At 48.8% G+C, this 9,112-nt stretch overlaps 1 protein-coding gene across 2 annotated transcripts in view; it reads left to right on the forward strand.

Annotated features, from left to right (window-relative positions):
- The window catches only part of LOC144784921 (vomeronasal type-2 receptor 26-like), a 1,049,209-nt gene extending 1,040,328 nt beyond the window's left edge, over positions 1-8,881 (forward strand). For both annotated transcript variants that reach the window (XR_013601714.1, XR_013601715.1), the window contains exon 4: positions 8,782-8,881. The gene's annotated coding sequence lies outside the window, so the exon portion shown is untranslated. The remainder of the gene's footprint in view (positions 1-8,781) is intronic.
- The last annotated feature ends 231 nt before the right edge of the window (positions 8,882-9,112 follow it).

Below are 9,112 nucleotides of genomic sequence, written 5' to 3' on the forward strand. Positions count from 1 at the left end.
TTTTCCTGTGCAGGCCGGAGAAGCTCACAATAGAACTGGTTTCCTCCCCATCATATAAACAGTCACCTCCCCATTGTAAAAGCCCAGAAGCAGAGAAACAGAGCCAGGTGTGGAAGATAGAAATGTAGGATAAGGGGTGCTTATGGACCATAAACAGGCATGGCTACTGTATTCGGCCTTCTTATCTTGCTCAGGCCAATGTACACAACAAGTTGCTCAGATCTTTAATATAGATTGACTAGAGGGCATGGACTGGTTTGGTGAGGCCAACATCACGTAGGCAGATTCAGCCTGTTCAGGTCAAATGGGAATCAGGAAGAACTCAAGCTAAGGGGTACGTGTCCTTTCATACTTGCTCTACCAGAATCATTGGCTCATGTATATGCCTATGTAAAGGGCAACACCTAAAATGGACGCTGTTCACAACATGGGTGCCTGTGGGCTCAGAATGAATTTGCCAATAACTCCTGCATGCATCATTGTATTGTGATGAAAATACACACACATATAAAACTTGCCATTTTCGTTTCTCTGATATCAAAATCAAAGCAGAATAATGATATTTTAAACACAGGTTCAGATTTCAAAGAACCTCACGGTCCTGGGAAGCTTGTTTCCGGTCCAGGGAAGGCATGGCTTGGCAGTTCGGGCTGGACTGTTCCCATGAGACACCGGGTCAGACTGATTTGCATATGGCCATGTCTGAACTGGGGAGGCAGAGTGGGCTAAAGAATGGTGATGGATTAAACCCAGATCAGTTGACTGGGGGTGAGTGCTTGCATTGTCAACGCTCCGTCCATCATTTCCTTTGCTTTTGCTTTGTTCGCCATGAGTTGGCAGGGTATGCTCAGACGTGAGTCCCTTGCTCACTTTGCCACTGGATTCAAGCAAGCCCGCCTGAAGACGGCGGCAATGCCAGAAACCGGTCCTGGGAAGCTTGTGTCCGGTTCAGGGATGGCATGGCTTGGCAGTTCAGGCTGGACTGTTCCCATGAGGCACAGGGTCAGACTGATTTGCATATGGCCATGTCTGAACTGGGGTGGCAGAGTGGGCTAAAGAATGGTGATGGATTAAACCCAGATCAGTTGACTGGGGGTGAGTGCTTGTATTGTCAACGCTCCGTCCATCATTTCCTTTGGTTTTGCTTTGTTTGCCATGAGTTGGCAGGGTATGCTCAGACATGAGTCCCTTGCTCACTTTGCCACTGGATTCAAGCAAGCCCGGCTTAAGACGGCTGCAATGCCAGAAACCGGTTCTGGGAAGCTTGTTTCCGGTCCAGGGAAGGCATAGCTTGGCAGTTCGGGCAGGACTGTTCCCATGAGGCACAGGGTCAGACTGATTTGCATATGGCCATGTCTGAACTGGGGTGGCAGAGTGGGCTAAAGAATGGTGATAGATTAAACCCATATCAGTTGACTGGGGGTGAGTGCATGTATTGTCAACGCTCCGTCCATCATTTCCTTTGGTCTTGCTTTGTTCGCCATGAGTTGGCAGGGTATGCTCAGACGTGAGTCCCTTGCTCACTTTGCCACTGGATTCAAGCAAGCCCGGCTAAAGACGGCTGCAATGCCAGAAACCGGTCCTGGGAAGCTTGTTTCCGGTCCAGGGAAGGTATGGCTTGGCAGTTCGGGCTGGGCTGTTCCCATGAGGCACTGGGTCAGACTGATTTGCATATGGCCATGTCTGAACTGGGATGGCAGAGTGGGCTAAAGAATGGTGATAGATTAAACCCAGATCAGTTGACTGGGGTTGAGTGCTTGTATTGTCAAAGCTCCGTCCATAATTTCTTTTGGTTTTGCTTTATTCGCCATGAGTTGGCAGGGTATGCTCAGACGTGAGTCCCTTGCTCACTTTGCCACTGGATTCAAGCAAGCCCGCCTGAAGACGGCGGCAATGCCAGAAACCGGTCCTGGGAAGCTTGTGTACGGTTCAGGGAAGGCATGGCTTGGCAGTTCAGGCTGGACTGTTCCCATGAGGCACAGGGTCAGACTGATTTGCATATGGCCATGTCTGAACTGGGGTGGCAGAGTGAGCTAAAGAATGGTGATGGATTAAACCCAGATCAGTTGACTGGGGGTGAGTGCTTATATTGTCAACGCTCCGTCCATCATTTCCTTTGGTTTTGCTTTGTTTGCCATGAGTTGGCAGGGTATGCTCAGACATGAGTCCCTTGCTCACTTTGCCACTGGATTCAAGCAAGCCCGGCTTAAGACGGCTGCAATGCCAGAAACCGGTTCTGGGAAGCTTGTTTCCGGTCCAGGGAAGGCATAGCTTGGCAGTTCGGGCAGGACTGTTCCCATGAGGCACAGGGTCAGACTGATTTGCATATGGCCATGTCTGAACTGGGGTGGCAGAGTGGGCTAAAGAATGGTGATGGATTAAACCCATATCAGTTGACTGGGGGTGAGTGCATGTATTGTCAACGCTCCGTCCATCATTTCCTTTGGTCTTGCTTTGTTCGCCATGAGTTGGCAGGGTATGCTCAGACGTGAGTCCCTTGCTCACTTTGCCACTGGATTCAAGCAAGCCCGGCTGAAGACGGCTGCAATGCCAGAAACCGGTCCTGGGAAGCTTGTTTCCGGTCCAGGGAAGGTATGGCTTGGCAGTTCGGGCTGGGCTGTTCCCATGAGGCACTGGGTCAGACTGATTTGCATATGGCCATGTCTGAACTGGGATGGCAGAGTGGGCTAAAGAATGGTGATAGATTAAACCCAGATCAGTTGACTGGGGTTGAGTGCTTGTATTGTCAAAGCTCCGTCCATAATTTCTTTTGGTTTTGCTTTGTTCGCCATGAGTTGGCAGGGTATGCTCAGACATGAGTCCCTTGCTCACTTTGCCACTGGATTCAAGCAAGCCCGGCTGAAGACGGCTGCAATGCCAGAAACCGGTCCTGGGAATCTTGTTTCCGGTCCAGGGAAGGTATGGCTTGGCAGTTTGGGCTGGACTGTTTCCATGAGGCACAGGGTCAGACTGATTTGCATATGGCCATGTCTGAACTGGGGTGGCAGATTGGGCTAAAGAATTGTGATGGATTAAACCCAGATCAGTTGACTGGGGGTGAGTGCTTGTATTGTCAACGCTCTGTTCATCATTTCCTTTGGTTTTGCTTTGTTCGCCATGAGTAGGCAGGATATGCTCAGACGTGAGTCCCTTGCTCACTTTGCCACTGGATTCAAGCAAGCCCGGCTGAAGACGGCTGCAATGCCAGAAACCGGTCCTGGGAAGCTTGTTTCCGGTCCAGGGAAGGCATGGCTTGGCAGTTCGGGCTGGACTGTTCCCATGAGGCACAGTCAGACTGATTTGCATATGGCCATGTCTGAACTGGGGTGGCAGAGTGGGCTAAAGAATGGTGATGGATTAAACCCAGATCAGTTGACTGGGCGTGAGTGCTTGTATTGTCAACGCTCCGTCCATCATTTCCTTTGATTTTGCTTTGTTCGCCATGAGTTGGCAGGGTATGCTCAGACGTGAGTCCCTTGCTCACTTTGCCACTGGATTCAAGCAAGCCCGGCTGAAGACGGCTCCAATTCCAGAAACCGCTCCTGGGAAGCTTGTTTCCGGCCCAGGGAATGCATGGCTTGGCAGTTCGGGCTGGACTGTTCCCATGAGGCACAGGGTCAGACTGATTTGCCTATGGCCATGTCTGAACTGGGGTGGCAGAGTGGGTTAAAGAATGGTGATGGATTAAACACAGATCAGTTGACTGGGGGTGAGTGCTTGTATTGTCAACACTCCGTCCATCATTTCCTTTGGTTTTGCTTTGTTCTCCATGAGTTGGCAGGGTATGCTCAGACGTGAGTCCCTTGCTCACTTTGCCACTGGATTCAAGCAAGCCCGGCTGAAGACGGCTGCAATGCCAGAAACTGGTCCTGGGAAGCTTGTTTCCGGTCCAGGGTAGGCATGGCTTGGCAGTTCGGGCTGGACTGTTCCCATGAGGCACAGGGTCAGACTGATTTTCATATGGCCATGTCTGAAATTGGGTGGCAGAGTGGGCTAAAGAATGGTGATGGATTAAACCCAGATCAGTTGACTGGGGGTGAGTGCTTGTATTGTCAACGCTTCGTCCATCATTTCCTTTGGTTTTGCCATGTGAAAATAAAGTCTGACATTCTCAGTAAATATGTATTCCATCTCATGACCGGAGGCGAGGATTATGCATAACTATAGTCACTTTTTAATAACAGCAGATTCAAAGTTAAACAAACAAAAGATACAGTCCACAGTGCAACTCCCATGAGTCTTTTGGAGGAGTCCATGGCAACCACAAGCCAATAGCTGTAAAGTCCCCCCAACATATAAATCCTTGTTGTCAGCAGTCCTTTCTCTTTCTTCACTGCTCTGCCAGTTAAGACCCTCTTTTCAATCATGCCTCTGGGTTGTCTTTGTGTTTGGGGGAATACAGACTGGTAAAAGCTTGGCTTGTACCTTTTACCGGTAGTGATAGGCACTTGGTACATTGTACTGTTTTAGACCCAAGCGATTATATTTTGCTACTGCGATGGCCCGCTCGGGACACTGTTTGGCGTCATCCGCCGCCTGTCATGCGCATCACAGCCTGTGAGGTAGTGCACAAGGAAATTTGAATCCTCTCCTCAAGCTTGTGAGCACGTTAGGGAGTTGTATTGAGCCAGTTACACACAATAAAGGACAATGCAGACCACGTAGAGACCTCTCCCTCTCTACCAACCCTCACATGACACCGCATTCGCGTTAGGAACTAAGACCTTGGGTCATATATATATGTTTACATATTCTGAACTAGAATTCCTTATCTTTTTTAGAGCACCTGCGAGGGGGCTCCCTCTGCATTTATAGGGTGTTTTTGGCAGTTTCCTGGTGCTCACACCCTCAGTACACATGGATCCATACAGGGATCACAACTACTCTCCAGATCTGGCATTATGGAGGAATGGCCCCCACAGCGTCACCTCCCTGCAGGGGTGGACACGCTTCTATCTTGAGCAATTTCTAGTGCTTGGGCAGCCCTGCAGGAAAGTGTGGACAAACTCTCATCCCACGTCTATGGGGGTCCAGGGATCCTTGGGGGTCCAGGGATCCTTGGGGATATAGGGGCAGGGCCTTGCAGTATATCCACTTTCCCCTCTTCAAAGGCCCATAAACGTAGCACGGGGCACGTGGAAAGGCTCTACCAATTACGGTTCGACTTCCGTAAGAGTGCACATATGTTACGGAATGTACCCAACCGGGAGGAAGACTTCCCCAGAGATACTGGCGACGCTGTTGCTCCTATTGCAGACCCTGATGAGGGGTTCCCTGATCCGGGGAGGGTGATGTGGATGATGAGGGGTCCTCGGATGAAGGAGATTCAGGCAGCCTTGGCACCCCAGGTCAGTGGCCTCCAGTTCCTTGGAGAGGATACCACCTCGTCCGACATGTTTGAGCCAGAGGTGATATATCATCTGAGATCCTCCGAATGGCTCCAAGACCAAAGATGGCAGAATATGTGGCCCGAAAAATATGTCAACCTATGGACAAAGATGTCTGGTCCATCCTGCAGGGGTAGTGCCCTAGATCATCCTTAGAAGGAAAGGTGGTGTCACCTCCGACCTCGACCCCAAGTTGTGTAAAAAAAATTCTAAGTACATGAAGGACCCAAATAAGGGTACTGACCGCTCCTGGAGGGCGTGTCAAGACAAACTACATGACATGGTGGGCCTCCATACCAAAATATAGAACTATCTGAACAATCTAAGCAATCAGGAAAACCCTTATCTGCAGATATCATAGCTGGTTTGGGCACAACGGGCAATGTGCCTTTTGGGCAATGGCAACTGTGCCTTGTCGGCTGAGAGGACACATTCCCTTCTTTTAAAAATAGACCCAAAGCTAGGAGAGCACTCCTCATCTGAAGCGGGGGCCATAGCGAAGGGTAGCATGTTCGTGAAGTAGCTGGGTAAATTTGTAGCTACCTTTTTCGCCCTTGATAAGGCACAGTTCTCCATCACAACTATTGGGACTAATGCCCCAGGACGTTTTACTGGTAACAAATACCCTTTTATTCCCTCAAGAGTTAGGAGGGAGACAAAAGTTATTCGCTCACAAATGGAAAGAGATAAAGTTGGACCACTTGGTCATGGAAACGGTAAGAGGCTATCATAGAGTTCTACAGTACTCCGATATAGTCATCCAGACCCCACCCTTTATTTTTTCCAGATGCAGAAATGGCGCTGATCGACTCTGAGGTACAGAATTTTCCTTCGAAGAGAGCAATTCGGAGGTTGATCCTGCAGCCTCTGGGTTTCCTGTGCAATCTCTTTCTGGTAGTAAAGAAAGACAAAGGGTTTCGACCGGTGATAAACCTAGGAAGCTTCAATGAGTTGCTGCTATATCACCACTTCAAAATGGAGGGCATCCACCTCCCATTAGATCTGTTATTACAGAATGACTGGATGGGTTGTCTGGACCTCAAGGATGCCTATCTGAGTTAGCCAGGATTGTTGGCTTATTAACGTCTTCAATCCAAGCCATCTTCCCAGGCCCGCTACACTACCAAGCATTACAGCGGCTGAAGGCAGCTCATCTCTGGACTCAGAGTTGATCTCACTGACAAACGAGACCAGGACAGAATTGCAATGGTGGCAGACCACATGGAAGCATTGAATGGGAGGGTGACCTTTGATTCCCTCCCAGACTTGGTGATAGAATCGAATGCCACCCGTCTGACCTGGGGAGCCAGATGTGGGGATGTCTCCATCGGGGGACAATGGATGGAGGAACTCCTAGCAGGTTCCTTTTGCGAACCACTCTTAGGGAAAAAGTCTCCTGCTATGTTCTATTGAAGATATACAACACGTGGTCCAGCATATTAACTGACTGGGGGTACCAGATCGAGGGCACTATAGGAGATGGCCAAGGACTTCTGACACTACTGCCTAGAAAAACAGATCTCTGTAACAGGGGAATTCCTGCCGGGTCCCTGAATATGGTGGCAAACTGGAACTCCAGACATTTCAAGGATACCAGCCAAAGTCAACTGGACCCAGCGATCTTTCTGGCCCTGATGGGACGCTGGGGTCCCTGCTCCATGGACCTGTTTGCATCAAGACTGAACACACAGATTACTCAGTATGTCAGTTGGACCCGGACCTAGGAGCTCAGGCAGTGGACGCTTTCCTTTAGGACTAGAGGAGGGGGCAGGCTATCGCATTCCCACCTTTTCTCCTAATGCCCAGAGTAGCGGCTCAAGTCCGACGTCGGAAAGCGTCTTTAATTCTGGTGACACTGATCTGGAGATCTCAGGCATGGTCCCCTGCCTTCTGGAACTCTCATGGATGGATCTGCTTCGACTTCCATCATTCCCCGAGATCCTGCAGGATCCCCAGGGCCGTCCTCATCCTATGGTACGACAGAGCCACCAGCAGCTCATGGTGTGGAGTATTTCAGGTTATGCTGGCAAGATGGCAGGCTTTCAGATGATGCTGAAAGACTCATGTATCAGGCATAGGCCCCAGGGACCACCAAGCAATACAGATCGGCTTGGAGACAATGGATTCGTTGGTGTGTGCAGAGACACCTGGATCCTGTGGGGGTGTAAATTACTGATGTCCTGAATTTTCTCACGGAACTGGCTGGCTCCGGTCTAGCTTATTGAACTGTCAATTCCTTCCGCTCAGCCATTTCTACAGGGCACCTGCCCATTAACAACACCCCAGTCAGGGATCACCCATGGGTGGACAAATTGCTGAAAGGTATCCGAATGTCTCGTTCCCCAGAGCCTAGATACAGGGGCTTGTGGGGAGTGAACCAGGTGTTGTGCCTTTTGTTGGGCTGGCAAGATAACCAATATCTATCTACGAAAGAGATTTCCGCAAAGTTGGCCATGCTTCTCAGTCTTATCTCTTGCAAGAGACTATCTGATGTCAGAGCTCTAGACATCACAGCATGAGAATTTACCCCAGATGGGGTGACATTCATCATCTCTAGGAGGATGAAGAGTAGACTAATACCAGGTCTGTAAATGATCCTGCTTTTGAAGTGGGTCCTAAGCTTTGTGTATTATGGTGTCTTAAGGCCTACGATGATATCACAGTAGAGGTTAGAAATCCGGGTGAGAAACAATTACTGATCGCTCTTAGGAAGCCATTCAGGGCAGTCTCTTCTCCTTCCATGGCCAGGTGGGTACGATGGCTAGTGGCAGAAGCCAGGATCGACATTCACCGCTTTAGGGCTCACTCTGCTAAGGGGGCGATGTCCTCCAAATTGTTCAATTGGGTGGTAGGTTGGAAGACATTTTGAATGTGGGATATCGGCCTTCAGAATCCACCCTTAAGAGGTTTTATTGCAAACCAATCCATGAGGGCGCATCTTTGGTGGTAAGCAAGCTTTATACATGCAGAATCCTCGCCTCCGGTCCTGACATAGAATAAGACATTTCCTAGCTATAGTAAAGAAACTTTTAATTCTATAAGGATGCGAAGGTGAGGATTATCCCACCTGGTACATATTGAGGATATGTTGCCCACCCGATGGTCTGTATTACAATAGGTATCTCTTTGTTTCCTGGGTAATACTGATGGAACTCCAAGCCTGGTGGCTAACAGTAAGTATCAATCTGATGATGATGTTTCCTTGGTATGTTTTGTACTGGTTTCACTATATTTCATATATGTTATATGGCGTTCATGACAGGTAATGTTTGTTGTTATCAAGCTTTTTGAGGAAAATTTCTTCTAATCTGCTTATCATGCGTAGATGGTATTCATGGATATGTGAATAAGGATCCTCTGAATGAATGAACCTAATGGGTTATTTTATTCGTAGGCTCTGATTCCCAAATGGAGTGACGCCACATGACTTAACTTCCTTTCAGCAAGAAAAAGGAAGGACTGATGACCACAGGAATTTATATGTTGGGACGTACTGTACTGCTATTGGCTTGTGGCTGCCATGGACTCTCCCCAAGGACTGATAGGAGTTGTAGTGTGGACAGTGTTTTTCGTTCATTTAACTTTAATTCTGCTGTTAATAAAAAGTGAAGAAAGTTTTGCATAATCCTCGCCTCTGCATCCTTAATAGAATTAAATGTTTCCTTCACTATAGCTCGGAAATTTCTCATTTCCATCAGCAGCTCCTGTCAGCTGATACCCAGTGT

Source organism: Lissotriton helveticus, chromosome 10, assembly GCF_964261635.1.
Source record: "Lissotriton helveticus chromosome 10, aLisHel1.1, whole genome shotgun sequence".
Classification (NCBI taxonomy): domain Eukaryota; kingdom Metazoa; phylum Chordata; class Amphibia; order Caudata; family Salamandridae; genus Lissotriton; species Lissotriton helveticus.